This window comes from Ambystoma mexicanum, chromosome 2p, assembly GCF_040938575.1.
Source record: "Ambystoma mexicanum isolate Mex_15411 chromosome 2p, UKY_AmexF1_1, whole genome shotgun sequence".
NCBI classification, from domain to species: domain Eukaryota; kingdom Metazoa; phylum Chordata; class Amphibia; order Caudata; family Ambystomatidae; genus Ambystoma; species Ambystoma mexicanum.
The window spans coordinates 415656278-415672204 of record NC_090923.1 but is presented as its reverse complement, the minus strand read 5'-3'; the positions used below and the strand labels follow the sequence as shown (position 1 = coordinate 415672204).

The 15927-nt window shown below is 48.5% G+C and overlaps 1 protein-coding gene across 1 annotated transcript in view; it reads right to left on the bottom strand.

The window, feature by feature from the left end:
• Positions 1-15927, bottom strand: part of ACOX2 (acyl-CoA oxidase 2) — a 1177957-nt gene that overhangs the window by 522262 nt on the left and 639768 nt on the right. The window lies entirely within an intron of this gene.

The following is a 15927-nucleotide window of genomic DNA, read 5'->3' as shown; positions in this document are numbered from 1 at the left end:
CGTCTCAACTGATTTATTTGCCTTTTTCACTGCTTCATTTTACTCAAAGTGCACCTTTCTAGATCTTGCATAATGTCACACTCACCTGTGTCTCTGCAGGAGCAATGGATGAGCATCCCTTGACCCAGAGTCTTCACTTCCCCTGTTTCACCCGGAGGAATACCTGTCAAATACAAGGTGTACACTCAGACCTGAATTCACCCGATTCCCCTGGGCTTACCCTGATCTTTAGTAGGATGTGCACTCCATCCTGCATTTGCAGGGGCGCGATTCACTCATGTGATGGGTGCCAATGTCTGTAGGCGGAGTTCAGATGCCAAAAGCTGTTTTATGCCTTCACAGCGAGGCCGAGAGTTCAAGGCGCCAGTTTCATCACTGGCTAGAAAGTCCTTCCCACAAGTGAACGTTGCGCGGAGAATGTGGACTGTCCAAAATTGTACGTATTGTCTTTGTCTGCCGGGATTTTTGTGGGCGAGTAGCACTTTGTGTAGAAGCTAGCTGCTGGTAGGTTTGCGCAGCGCCTTCAATTCGAGCGTGCCTGGTAATGTCTCTCCCTTTCCCTTGCAGGAGAAATTACGTGGTATTAGTGCCTCGAGTTCGGGTTCAGCACTACTGGAGACTTGGTGGATAGGTAAGTTTGCACGGAGGCTTTTGGTAAGTATGCACCGCGTAGAGAGAGCGTGCAGTGAAATAAGCGTCCGCGTTATTGGAGCGAGTGCAATGAATAATGTCTCTTCTTTCTCACAGGGGTTTGTGTGCTTGTGCAACTAACCTGGATTCCAGCGTTGCGGGAAGATTCGGTGAGTATGCGCAGCGTTACTGATGTGCGCGTGTTAACGCTGTTCTTTGTTCTTACAGGTGCCGGTGTAGAAGTCCCCTCTTGACTGGAGATTGCTTCGGCATGGAGTAAGAACCAGGTAAGCTGAAGCTGAATGATCCGGAGCGGGTAAGCAGAAGCAGGATGATCCAGAGCAGGTAAGCAGAAGCAGGATGATCCGGAGCAGGTAAGCAGAAGCAGGATGATCCGGAGCAGGTAAGCAGAAGCAGGATGATCCGGAGCAGGTAAGCAGATGCTGGCTGATCCAGAGCACGGCAAGTGTGTTGCTGATACAGCTCACAGTAAGCAACACGAAGCACTGGAAGAATCTTGGGTGTGGCTTATATAGCCAACCACACCCAAACACTAGAGAGCTCATGTGTTATCATGCACTTCCTGTTTGGCAACAGGAAGTGGTAACCAGGAAGTTACTACAAACACTAGGAAGGAATGAAAGGTGGGATTTGTTATGGGTTCTTTGTGTGCCTATGCGAGGCTTGCCAAGCCTCCACCCAGCTTGCCCAAACTACCTGCCTGATACCCATGACACATAACTTCTCCAATTTACCAGCTAGAGACTTAATTTCACTTCCATATTGTACCTGACATATATATCCATCCCCCAACACAAACCGCACTTCAAATCAGTGTATTTCACCCATTTTTTATTAAAAACCGTGGGAAACTGCAAAAGTGTACATTTTAAACGTGTTATTGGATTACAATCTGTTTTAAACTTTCCACTCATTTCTGAACTGTGCTTTTGGGGATTCATTCTTTGTGATTGTTAGTATCTTTTCATTGTTGCTTTAGTAAACTAAAAAAGAGGTGCTCCGATCCATCTCATCAACATATTGGTCTCCCTCCATGAAGACAATACGGTCCAAAAAAAACTCAGCCAAGATGGATTATTGTCAACACATATCCCAGTGAAGAGGGGGTGAGACAGGGGTGTATGGTCGCTCCCTTTTTGTTCAATTTCTATGCAGCCGATTTTGGATATGCGGTAGAGGCAGCAGCGCTCGGTAGCGCCAAGTTGGGCACAAATGTAATCAAGTGGCTGATGTATGCTGACGACATTGTGCTCCCGGACAAGACACCAGTGGGGCTTCAGAGGCTACTAAATGCCCTAGAACAATACATGAAAGATAATGATCTCAAAGTAAATCCGAAAAAATCGATAATAGTGATGGAAAGAAAGGAGGCAAAAAAGGGAAATACTGTTGGACAGTGGGGGGGCAAACGAATACCAATAATGGAGGAGGTCATCTATTTGGGTTACACCCTGTATGCTACACCTAGAATTTGCACACTATGGGCAGAGATGCTACAAAAATGCACCCAATTGTCGGCTCACCTGCAAAAAATCATCAAGCAATATTGCAGGTTTTCTCTCCTCCCTGCTATCCGCTTTTATCGAGCAAAGATTGTCCCTGTCCTCCTATATGGTTTAGAGGCAAAACCATTCGCTTGGTCAATGGACTGGCAGATACTAGAAGCGGAGATCTGGAAAAAAGCCCTACGTCTTCCAAACAGCTTGCCAATGGCCAGTTTGCGCTTTGAGTTGGGGCTCTCCTCATTAGGGGTCCAAGCAGACTGGAAACTTTTATCTCATTTCAATCTGATAACCAATCCAAGGCGTAATACATTGTTAGAAGACCTAAGAGACCATTTGAGCCATGCATTAGTGGGGGTACTGTATGACTTAAAAAAAAGATCAAGAAATCCTAGTTAGATATAACAGTGAGATAGACACTCTAACCACAAACCCCATGAAGATAAAGAGAGAGCTAAAACACGATAGTCTATAGTGGCTCCCTCACTTTGACCAACGGATAAGAGTCTTACTTCTTTATCCAACTACTTGTTGAAATTCCTGGATGCAGAAGTGAGACAAAACTTTCTCAGACTCCGTCTGGGTTTGATACGTACAGGAGCTGTTCTTGCGAGATGGGGTTGGGGGGAGAGGTGTAATAATTTGTGTTTTAAATATCGAGACCCAAAAGTCCAGTCATTGGAGCATCTTCTAAGATTCTGTGAAGGAACATGGGAGGTGCGAAAGAAACATCTTGAACGTTTTGTCTGCGCTAATGACCGGTTGTCATCAGAAGACTAAATGTGGTTAGAGTTCTACAACAGTTAGGTTTTACTGGAAACTAAAAGTGCTTCAAATATCTAGACTGAAATAGGGAAGACAAGAAAATTGCGAGAAAAATGTTGAATTATGTTTTGTTTTTTTTAATGAGGTGTAAAAATGTAAAAGTTATTTCTTCATCTTTTAAACAAGTTCTTTTTGTATTTGTGAAAATAAACCAGGTTTGGTTTATACCACAATAAAATAAAAAAAATAAAAATAAGGAATCGTATTTGCTTCAAGGTTTTTAAAACCCATTCATTATTGATTGGTCCATTCCTGAGTGTCATTTAACCACATTGCAAGGGTTTTTAAATCTGTGTTCTCTATTATTTGGGGAGGGAAGGTCAGATTTAGATTCCATTTTCAGTTTCTTATTCCTGAGTACCTGCTGCATCTTTGTATCCACTCAGAATTGATCATTGGTGGGTTGAGGGAACATTGCAGGGGGAAATTCTAACTTGGGTGCTATCTGTCCTAAATCCAAAAGTGCTCATATTCCACTGTGCTGTGTATATGCTCCACTAAGAAGTCAAACCCAGTGCATTGCTCACATTCTCACTGTAACTATCACCCCATTGGTGATTGCTGCCCCATATTAAAAAGTGTGTGATTTCTTTTGAATTTTCAATAAATAAATAACTATGGCATTTGACCAACGAGCCTGATTCATGCTCCATTGTGACCCAGGGTATTTGAAAAGGGGGTGTGATATAAGTGGTGATCATCCCAAAATGTAATCCACATAAATAAGGAGAAAAGTACCTCAGTTAGGCGCTTCATACTATGCCGAGACCAAGGTGTGCGTGTCGCCTGATTGAAATTCTTAACAGTGCCGGCTCTGAGACGGCGAGCGGTCCAGCTGCCTGGATCTGCGTTCCTGGAAGCTGTGGATTCCTCCATATTTACGACCCCTTTCTGAGCGCTGCTGAGATTGGGTGTACGATTTGGGCGTGGTCTTTGTAAGGATGGATAAAGACTTTGCCGTTTGTGAGATGTTTTTCTTTTTGTCTAGGTCCTCGTCTGTAGAGGAGTGTAAGAGGCCCCTCCCCCCTCGAACAGTAGATCTAGAATGCGCTCCTGGACATCCGGGTGGAATATTGTTGCCTGGAGCCAGGCTATTCTTCTCATGCGTGGCGATACAGATGGCACTGCCCGAGGTATCGATATGAGCCACTGTGGATTCCATGAGGTCATGCGCCACCAGCTTGGCTTCAGCTAGCCCCGCCTTAAAGCATGATTGGCTCTGGGTGGGGAGTTCCAGGAGGAAGTCTGCAATTTCCTGTTCTAATCTCTGGTTGGCGGCAGCCAGCATGGCATCAGCGTTGGCCTGACGAAGATGTAAAGAGGCATTGCAATTGAGTTTTTTGCCATATGCCTCCAAGATTTTCTCCTCCTTGCCTAGCAGGGCCGCAGAAGAAGAGGCTGAGGACGACTGGGGCTTGGAGTATAGAGATGCAGCATGGATCACCGAAGAGTGTGGCTGAGGATGGGCCGAAAGCAAGAGTGTATCCTCCTCCACCTGCCTGTACTTGGCATCCAGGCGACGATTGACCGGCTGGGCCGAGTGGGGTTTGAGCCAGCCTTTCTTGGCCAGGGAGGCTACATTGGTCTGCATACAGAGCCCGCGGCCAGAGTCTGAGGAGGCGGCGGGTGCTGCGGTGGAGCCCCCTGTGGAGCCAGCTGGGGAGTTGGGGGATGTGGCTGCGCTAGGGCCTGGGTGGTCGGCAGAGGCATCTGTGGTGCCGCTAACATTGCGGGGAGGACTTCCCTGATGGAGTCTTTGATGATAACCCGCATCTGAGGTGACTTCATGAGGCCAAGGAACTTCTCGAAGAGCACCTCCTCACAGGCCAAAGAGGTGTACGGGGGTGCCGACAGTGTAACAGGGAGCTGCTGGAGCCGCTGCGTACCCTGTCCATATGGACGCCAAGGAAAGCTGCCCTGCGCAACTGAGGGGTAGACTGTAGGCCACGTACCTGTTTGGGGCCAGTCCCACATTGACACTCGTTCTTTGCCAAATTCCTGGAATGGCGTTGACAGGTGCCACTCTCTGGCGTGAAGTCATTTTGTCGAGCTGTCTGCCATGTGCCTGCGACGTGGTGCTCAGCCCGCTGGGCCCGATCTCGTCCAAGAGTCTTGCGTGTGGATCACGAGGCCTACCCTGCTCCTCGGGCCTGGGCCCGGTAGGTAAGACACCCTCGACCTGGGGGTCGGTAGAGCTGCATTTAGGCGCCCCCTCGGACGTATTGCCGGTAATAGGGCATAGCCCTTCGGCCATGGTGCCGGTAAAAGGATACAGTCCATGTGGCTGGCCGAGTCGAGTCTTTGGTGGGCAAGCAGGAGCGGTCCCACGCACAGAAGCAACCGAACAGCAAGCAAGCCAAGACTATCGGTGGGAAGACCGTCCCACAGAGCCGGTGAGAGCCAGATGCTGGGGGAGCCAGTAAGATAACCTACCGGTCCCTCAACATTGCACCCGGGAGGATCCGAGGATCCCTCGACCCGAAGGTCGGTAGCTGAAGCAGCTTTGGTCCACATGCCGGTAGAAGGACCCGCCTGGTCCCTCCCACACGGGAGAGTCCCTGGGAAGGAGTCTCCCTTGCGGGGTGCGATGGAGAATATAGGCCCTGCCTTGGGCCTGGTTTGATGCTTCACAAAGTTCTCGAGATCCTATGGAAGAGCTCCCTCCACCTGGCTAGTCTGTTCTTCAGCGCCTTAGAGGACAGCCAGTCACACGCTGAACATGATTGCCAACCGTGGTCTGGGCCAAGGCAACATAGGCAAAGGGCGTGGGGTCTGAAGTTGGGAAGAGCCTGTTGCAGGATTGACACCTGCTGAACCCTGTAGAAGTCGACATGCGCCGGGGAGGAGCGTGACGCCTGAGGACCGAGTACCTGAATGATAGATAAAACAAAAAAAGACAAAGAAGTATCCGCACGTGGAATTACATGGCCGAAAGCCAAACCCAGGAGCGCTGGTGAATTCGGCCTGTTCCCGTCGACGTGGACAAGGGGACTGAGGTGTGGCACCGGAGGGCGGTGTCAGGGCAGCGCATGCTCCCTGGGCAGCACCCCTGCACGCCTCTGAATTTAAAGGGGAAAATGTTTTTTCTGGTGAAAAAGGTTCCGTCTCTCGTCCCTTGGAAGGGACGCCCATACAGGTTGGAGGAAAGGGGACGGGACGTAAGAGTAGGTCTCCCTTCTCCAGTCAGTCAGTCTCAAACAGCTTGGGGGAATGAATCCATTCCCCAGGTCGCAAAGTTCTAAAGCAATATTCACTTTGTAGGAACATTTAGTCCTAAATGTCTCCCTTCCCCAGGTCACAAAGTTCCAAAACAATACCAAACAATGTTGCCTTTTCAGTGTGCCAGGAGAATGCCTCACATCTCCTGGCATTTGGTCTTGGTCTCAAACAGCCCCGGGGGAATGACTCCCTTCCGCAGGCCTGTTGGACCTTCTTCTTGGTCCACGTTACCAGGAGATTGCCTCCCTTCTCCTGGTAAAAAACAATCTCTTACAACCAGGGGGAACGACTCCCTTCCCCATTCTTCTCCTCATTAAGGTTTCACACTTACAACATCCAGGTCCGAGTGTTATGAGTGTCCGCGACCATGGCTCCTTTCTTCTTCTTTGGTTTGGTCCACTTGGCTCACTCCCTGCCAAGTACTGCCACAAGGAAGATGACTATTATGATTCTCTTGATTTGAGTCCTCGACCCTTCGCGGGTAGCCTGTGGGCTTGTGTCTACCACTGTAATGAGGGGCATCCTCTCTAGCGTCTCTCATATGCTGGAGGGTTCTCCGGCCCATCCATGCTGGTCTTTGGGGTTATTCCTTCCACTGCAGTGAGGTTCCGAGCACTCAACTCTGGTATGTATCCCCTGCCAGTGTCGGCAGAGAGACTGTGGTACTTGCTCTTGCTGCTACACGATTTTCTGCTGCATCCCTTCCGGTGTCTCCCGTGCTTCCCCTTACCCCACTGTTAGGAAGAATTCTCTGTTTAGGCTGAATTTCCTAACCTAGTGAGTCCCCCAGCAGCTTTGCTGGATTTTTGGGGTTTATTTTTTTTCTCCTGCCAAGAGTCAGACTCTTTTACCCTCACTCTTGGACATGTTTGAGTGTGTTTCTTTGGTTTGCCTTGTGTTGAATGGGCTATGGGGTCTTTTACTCCATAGGGCCTCATGTGTTTTTGTGAGATGGGTTACACAGCACCCTCAGTGCCGTAACCCAGGGGTGTCCTAGGGACCCCCCAACATAGACTCCATACCCTGGGACTGACTACTGTTTCCCAGGGTCTGTAAAGTCACCATTGACTTTACTAGTCTCCAATCCTGAACAGAACCAGAACAAACCATCATATTGTGGACGTACTGGCCGGGGCAATCCCATTGCCCCGGGGTCTGTTAGTCGAGGGGGCACGTCTCCGTCCCCCCTCATCGAGTTTTGGCTGGTGGCAGTGGAAACTACTTTTTATATTCAACCGCGAATATTTTCCTATGGGATTTCCCATTGTTTTAGGCTAATACCTTTATTTATTTATTTACGGTAGCCTTGAACATACCGCCGGGTTATTTCTTTATTATTATAACTCCGGTTGGTATTTTTTGCCAAAACTTGATTCTAAAATGGCGTTGGTGTTCACCTCTGTAACTCTGACCCAAAGTGGAGCCCTTTGCTCCACTTTTGGCGGGCTTCTCCACAGAAGCCCTCCAAAGTGTTGCCACTCTGTCTGGGGTACTTAGGAGGGGTGGAGGGGGATTTAGGCACCCTGGACTGAGTTACCTTGGTAACTCAAGTCGCACTCCGTCCTGATTGGCCCAAGTGGTGAGCCGGCCGGCTCACCACTTAGCATGTTTGAGTGACAGCTAGGCTGGGTGAATGGGGGTTTGCTGCATAAAAGCAGGGCTTTGGGGACTGGAACTTCAGAAGTCGCCACAGGACCTAAGAAGCCGAAGAGGGAGAAGCCGAGCCGACCTGCCGAGACGATACCACCGGTGAAGCCCTGCAGAACCGTCTCACCACTTTTCCCGACGACAGAGGAGATCTCCCGCCAGAGAGTCTTCTTCCCTTAACTGGTGGGGACAACCAGTTGCTGCCTTCTTTTCACCGTCCCGAAGCATCTCGTGGCCGCCTTGCCTGTGCCAAGCACCCTGGCAACCGGGATACCACTTTTTACCTCAACCGCGAAAGCGGGGTACAAATCCTTTGTGACCGGAAAACTCCTCGGCTGGTCTCTTCCCTGGTAGTGCAACGTTCTGCAGTTTTCCTCCACGCCGGGAGCACCTCTTCCCCTGGACGACGCCGCGACTTACACCCACTACCAGGAACAACTACCACCGCTGGAGGATCCTTTCCACTTTTAAAAGGTACTGTGTTCCGCCCGGCCTCCCTTGCCACCGATTGTACGGGGTAGATTTAGCCCTCGGCTCTCGAACCTGGGTAGGTCTGGGACACCCTAACTAAACTTTCCAGAACCGTAGTAAACCTTTTTCTCTCACCTGCAAAGACTGATGACATTGTGTGATCTGGGGCATATTTTTCGCCTGGCTCCCTCTAAAGCGGGCCCCGAACTAATTCTCCTTGTTCCACCATTGACTGTCTTTGCTAACCTTATGTGAAAAGTGTTTTACCTTACTGCTCTCTTTATTTCTGCCTTTTCCCTCCCTTTTGGTAATACTTGTTGGAGTGTCATCTAACGTTAAGCGCTCACCTCTGTTTGGAAATAAGTGGGGGTAACTTAGAATTGTCCAACAAATGATTAGGGATGTACATATGAGTAATAGTAACTGTGTTTGACTTTCTTATCTTTTCTATTGTGCTAGTGTAATTTATGAGTGTACCTTTAATAAATAAGTCTATACTTTTACACCTAGCTCTGGTCAGTGTTTGCTTGTGCTTCTGGGCCTCTGTACCTATTATGTATCCTCTGTATACTGCCTAACTCTTCTTGAGGGAAGTCTGACTGCTCAGCCACAGCTACCACAGTGAATCTGTGTGGTACAGACTGCTACCAAGTGGGTTTACTGCCAACACCTGTAGACTTAAATCTTTTGCAGTGGTCCCACAGGTTTCTGCCTAACACTGGTGTACAGCGGTGGGATCTGTATTGAGTATACACTTTAGAGTACTTTTGAGATACCTTAGTGCAACTAACCACAAAGCTTAAGCACAAGAAAGAAAAAGTCATTTTTAACCTGTCTACTATGGAAAGTTATAGTCAAGAGTCCCTTGCTACAAAAACTGCTGATTGTCTAAGACTTCTCCTTAAGCATAAGAATCTCATGACTAAAGGAAAGAAAATAGAGCTAATAGAAAGGTTGTTAGAAAACCAAAGTCTGGAGGATGGTCCAGAGGAACCTATCACTCCAGCAAATGTAGAAAGCAGCAATGATATTGATATGGCACAAAGTATTGATGATCTTGGGTCAGAACCAGAAGAGGAGGATGAAACTGTTGTAGATAGTCCCTCTAGGCCTCTGTCTGCTCTACCAGCTGTACCTACTGGACCTTTGCCAGGTCCCACATTTAGCCCTCAATACTTTGAACTAGAGAAAATGAAACTTGAATTAGAGTACAGGAAACTTAATGCTCAAACTGACAAAGAACTGAGGCTAAGGGAAATGGAGCTCAAGTATGAGCTAGAAATGAAGAAATTGTCTGTTGAGAATGCTTCTCTCTCTGGCTCCTCTAGAAGTTCCAGTCCTAAAAGACCCCGGATGCCTAAGGAATTGATTGGTATGTATGAGCCTAAGTTGGATGTGTTGGATTGGTTGTCTATGTTTGAGTATAATCATGGGCTCCAGAACATCACAGGTAATGAGTTACTCACCTGGTTGTTCTCTAGGCTTCCCCCTGTTGCAACTGATGTGGTAATGGAGTTGGGGGAGGAGGATAGGAAAGAGTATGAATGTGTGAAACTAGCTTTGATAGCTAGATTTGGGAAGACCCCTTCCCAGTATCTTAAGAGGTTTAGGAGCCTCAAAAAGCATGATGGTACCCCTTGGGCTACCTGGGTGTGTGAAGGGCTGAAAAACTTAGAGGGATGGATTAAGGGTTACAAGGTGAACACTTATGAAGGAATGAGAAATCTGGTCATGATGGAGTCAATTTATGATTCCTGCTCTCCTGAGCTCAGACAGCACTGGCTGATTCACAGGAATTAGATCCTAGGAAACTAGCTAAGGCTGCTGACTTGTGGGTTGCCAACAGGGCTACTCACAAGGATTCTGGGGTAACTCAGAAGAAGGATGAGGGAAGACAGCCTAAGAAAGACTCCAAAGAGAATTCTAATAATCCTAATTCCAAAGAGGGCCCCAAACAAAACCATAAGGGTAAGCAACCTGGGAAACCACAGCAGAGTAGTATACCTTCTGGTGCTAAACCAGAAGGAGGTCAGAACAAGCCTCCATTCCAAAGGACCTTTGGGGCCTGTTATGTTTGTAAGGCTACTGACCATGTGAAAGGAGATCCCAGATGTAAGGGTAAACCTTCAGGGGTCCAACTTGTCTCCTTAGCCTTCGCTCCAGAGGAGGAAGTCACTATGGCAAGTGGAAACTTTCTACTACTGGCTGATGAACCCACTGGAGTCTCAGCCAGTGTTTCTTTAGTCTCTCTGGGGTTGTGGGAACAACGTAATTTAGATGTGTATAATTCTATCCCAGATAATACTAAAGAGTATTATAAGGACAGTGTCCACGTGAATGGTCAGGAGACTCCTGCCATCAGGGACACTGGGGCCAGCATAACTGTGGTGGATGAATCATTTTTCAAGGCAGAGGATGTTGCTAAGGCACCCAAATGCCTCACCAAGTTAGCTGGAGGGCCTGTGCAGATGTGTCCCCAGTTACCAGTTCTCATCCAGTGTAATGATATGGCTGTGAAGATACCTGTCAGTATACAATGTGAAGTGCCAGGAAGAGTTCTGCTAGGAAATGACCTGAAAGCTCTGGGAGTTGTGTCACATACCCCCAGACCTCCTAGTAAAAGGTTACAGGAGCTCACCAAATCTGCAAGAGAGAAAACCCTGCGAGGTTTATCTCAGGAGATGACAGAAATCACTCCTCTCCCACTGGAACAACTTACTGCAGTAACTACCAGATCAGGAGCAAAGGGGCCACCCAAGACTCCTAGGAAAAAGCCTACAGCAAGCACTCCAGTGCTTCCAACAAGGACTTCCCCGAGGTTGTCCAAAGTTACACCTGTAACTCCAGCTGAGGCTGAGAGGGAGGTACAACCCTGTTTGGTTGAACTAGACTCTGAAGAAGAGCTAGTAGGAGGCCCAGAACTTATTGGAGACCTGGACCCGGCTGACCATCCTGAGCTGCAGTCTTTACTGGCAGAAGGTGGACCCAGCAGGACAGCTTTTCGTAAGGGACAAAGAGAATGTCCAACTCTGGAGGGCCTTCGCCAACAGGCAGCTTCTCAGGCTGATGGGCAAGAGCCTGGGAAGTATAGGTTACACTGGGAAGATGGCCTCTTCTACAGTGAACCAACTGAATCTGAACCTGGAGCCTACCAATGCCTGGTAGTGCCCCAAGAGAACAGACCACAGTTCTTGCAACTAGCCCACGAGATTCCTTTGGCTGGTCACTTGAGTTTCAAGAAGACCAAGGAAAGGCTCTCTCTCTACTTTTATTGGCCAAAGAAGGGGGCTGAAGTAGATAGATATTGCAGGAGCTGCTATACCTGCCAGACTTCTGGTAAGGTTGGTTCCAAGAATGTGGCACCTTTAGTGCCTCTCCCAGTTGTGGGAGTCCCATTTGAGAGGGTAGGGATTGACATTGTTGGTCCCCTTGATCCCCCAACCTCCTCAGGCAACAGGTTTATCCTTGTTGTAGTAGACCATGCTACTAGGTACCCTGAGGCAATTCCTATGAGGACTGTTACAGCTCAGGCTGTGGCTAAGGCCCTCCTTGGTATCTTTACCAGGGTTGGGTTTCCTAAGGAGGTGATCTCTGACAGGGGGACACATTTTATGTCCAACTACATGAAGGCCATGTGGAAAACCTGCGGAGTCACCTACAAGTTCTCAACCGCCTACCACCCTCAGACAAACGGGTTGGTAGAAAGATTTAACAGAACCATGAAGACCATGATAGGTGCCTTAGAAGAACCCCTTAAGAAGAAGTGGGACCTTCTACTGCCATGCCTTCTATTTGCTTATAGGGAAGTCCCTCAGGAGGGAGTGGGTTATTCTCCCTTTGAACTTCTCTATGGCCATCCCGTCAGAGGCCCCTTGGCCCTGATTAAGGAGGGGTTGGAGAGTGCTCCTTCCCCCAAGCCAGTCAGAGTGACTGACCATGTGATAGGTCTCCGAAGGAGAATGTCACACATGATGGCAGAAGCAAGTGACAACTTGAAAGCTGGCCAAGCTCTGATCAAACATTGGCATGATCAGAAGGCTAATATGGTTGAGTTTACTCAAGACCAGCTAGTTCTAGTTATGCTTCCAACAAGGCAGAGGGCCTTGCAAGACAAATGGATGGGACCCTTCAAGGTTGTGGGAAAACTTGGAGAGGTCAACTATCTGGTGGATCTGGGCAAACCCAGGGAAGCTCCCAGAGTCTTCCACACCAACCGCCTCAAAGCCTATGTCTCTAGACCAGAAGTAGGAGCATTGCTTCTAGCTTCCTCAGAAGAGGAGGAGGAGAGTGAAGCTCTACCTGACCTCCTGAGAGGCTTACCTTTGGACGAAAAGGTTGAAGGAGTTAATCTCTCTTCAGATCTGACCCCTGAGCAACAGGAGGAGTGCAAAGCTATGTCAAATCAGTTTGCCCTCCTGTTCTCACTTTTACCAGGCTTGACCCCTTGGGGACAGCATGAGATACTCACTGGTGACTGCCTGCCAGTCAAAAGCAGGGGATATAGAATGTCAGAACATGTCAGAACCCACATCAAAGGGGAGGTCAAGAAGATGCTTGATCTCAGGGTAATAGAGCCCTCTACTAGTCCATGGTCTAGCCCAGTAGTGTTAGTACCAAAGGCAGGATCCAAAGAGTTGAGATTCTGTGTGGACTATAGAGCTCTTAATGCAGTCACCAAGACTGATGCCCACCCTTTGCCAAGGACGGATGAGTTGGTGGATAAACTTGGTGCAGCCAAGTACCTCAGCACACTGGACCTTACGTCAGGCTACTGGCAAATAGCCCTGATAGACCATGCCAAGGAGAAAACTGCATTTTCTACCCCAGTTGGCCTATACCAATTCAAGGTTATGCCTTTTGGACTGAAACATGCACCTGCAACATTCCAGAGGATGGTGAACCAAGTTCTAGCTGGGATGGAGGACTTCTGCATGGCATACTTGGATGACATTGCAGTCTTCAGCCACTCCTGGGAAGAACATGTGACCCACTTAGGACATGTTTTGCAGGCTCTTGAGCAGGCCAATCTGACCATAAAGGCAAGCAAGTGCCAAATTGGTCAGAGTAAAGTGGTCTACCTTGGACATGAGGTAGGAGGTGGAGAAATAAGGCCTTTGCTCAGCAAGATTGAAGCTGTGCAAAATTGGACAACACCTACTACTCAGACCCAGGTGAGAGCCTTCTTAGGCCTCACTGGGTACTACAGGAATTTCATTGAGAACTATGGGACCATAGCTTCTCCCCTGAATGTGATCTCCTCTCCAAAATTCCCTAAGAAGGTCAAATGGAATGAGGAATGCAATCAGGCCTTTGAAAACCTGAAGAAAGCTCTCTGCCAAGCTCCAGTACTCAGAGCTCCTGACTACCACCAAACTTTCATTGTACAAACTGATGCTTCCAATGTAGGTATAGGTGCAGTTCTTAGCCAAATGGATGAGAAGGGTAGGGAACACCCCATTTGCTTCATCAGTAGAAAACTGAGGATCCTGAAACAAGGTGGGCAACAATCGAAAGAGAATGCTTTGCTATTGTGTGGGCACTGAAGAAGTTTAGGCCATACTTGTATGGTTCTACTTTTGTCATTCAGACTGACCACCAACCCTTGGATTGGTTAATGCAAATGAAAGGGGAAAATCCAAAACTATTGAGATGGTCAATCTGCCTCCAAGGGTTTGATTTCACCATTGAGCACAGGTCAGGGTGTCACCATCAAAATGCTGATGGACTCTCTAGGATGTATGTCATCGACTAGAGGTATGAGGTTCATCCAGGAGTGGATTAAATCCTCCTGTCCCTTAGTCTGGGGGGGGAGGGGGGCGAGTGTTAGGAAGAATTCTCTGTTTAGGCTGAATTTCCTAACCTAGTGAGTCCCCCAGCAGCTTTGCTGGATTTTGGGGTTTATTTTTTTTCTCCTGCCAAGAGTGAGACTCTTTTACCCTCACTCTTTCTTTGGTTTGCCTTGTGTTGAATGGGCTATGGGGTCTTTTACTCCATAGGGCCTCATGTGTTTTTGTGAGATGGGTTACACAGCACCCTCAGTGCCGTAACCCAGGGGTGTCCTAGGGACCCCCCAACATAGACTCCATACCCTGGGACTGACTACTGTTTCCCAGGATCTGTAAAGTCACCATTGACTTTACTAGTCTCCAATCCTGAACAGAACCAGTACAAACCATCATATTGTGGACGTACTGGCCGGGGCAATCCCATTGCCCCGGGTCTGTTAGTCGAGGGGGCACGTCTCCGTCCCCCCTCATCGAGTTTTGGCTGGTGGCAGTGGAAACTACTTTTTATATTCAACCGCGAATATTTTCCTATGGGATTTCCCATTGTTTTAGGCTAATACCTTTATTTATTTATTTACGGTAGCCTTGAACATACCGCCGGGTTATTTCTTTATTATTATAACTCCGGTTGGTATTTTTTGCCAAAACTTGATTCTAAAATGGCGTTGGTGTTCACCTCTGTAACTCTGACCCAAAGTGGAGCCCTTTGTTCCACTTTTGGCGGGCTTCTCCACAGAAGCCCTCCAAAGTGGTGCCACTCTGTCTGGGGTATTTAGGAGGGGTGGAGGGGGATTTAGGCACCCTGGACTGAGTTACCTTGGTAACTCAAGTCGCACTCCGTCCTGATTGGCCCAAGTGGTGAGCCGGCCGGCTCACCACTTAGCATGTTTGAGTGACAGCTAGGCTGGGTGAATGGGGGTTTGCTGCATAAAAGCAGGGCTTTGGGGACTGGAACTTCAGAAGTCGCCAAGAAGCCGAAGAGGGAGAAGCCGAGCCGACCTGCCGAGACGATACCACCGGTGAAGCCCTGCAGAACCGTCTCACCACTTTTCCCGACGACAGAGGAGATCTCCCGCCAGAGAGTCTTCTTCCCTTAACTGGTGGGGACAACCAGTTGCTGCCTTCTTTTCGCCGTCCCGAAGCATCTCGTGGCTGCCTTGCCTGTGCCAAGCACCCTGGCAACCGGGATACCACTTTCTACCTCAACCGCGAAAGAGGGGTACAAATACTTTGTGACCGGAAAACTCCTCGGCTGGTCTCTTCCCTGGTAGTGCAACGTTCTGCAGTTTTCCTCCACGCCGGGAGCACCTCTTCCCCTGGATGACGCCGCGACTTACACCCACTACCAGGAACAACTACCACCGCTGGAGGATCCTTTCCACTTTTAAAAGGTACTATGTTCTGCCCGGCCTCCCCTGCCTCCGATTGTACGGGGTAGATTTAGCCCTCAGCTCTCGAACCTGGGTAGGTCTGGGACACCCTAACTAAACTTTCCAGAACCGTAGTAAAACCTTTTTCTCTCCCCTGCAAAGACTGATGACATTGTGTGATCTTGGGCATATTTTTCGCCTGGCTGCCTCTAAAGCGGGCCCCGAACTAATTCTCCTTGTTCCACCATAGACTGTCTTTGCTAACCTTATGTGAAAAGTGTTTTACCTTACTGCTCTCTTTATTTCTGCCTTTTCCCTCCCTTTTGGTAATACTTGTTGGAGTGTCATCTAACGTTAAGCGCTCACCTCTGTTTGGAAATAAGTGGGGGTAACTTAGAATTGTCCAACAAGTGATTAGGGATGTACATATGAGTAATAGTAACTGTGTTTGACTTT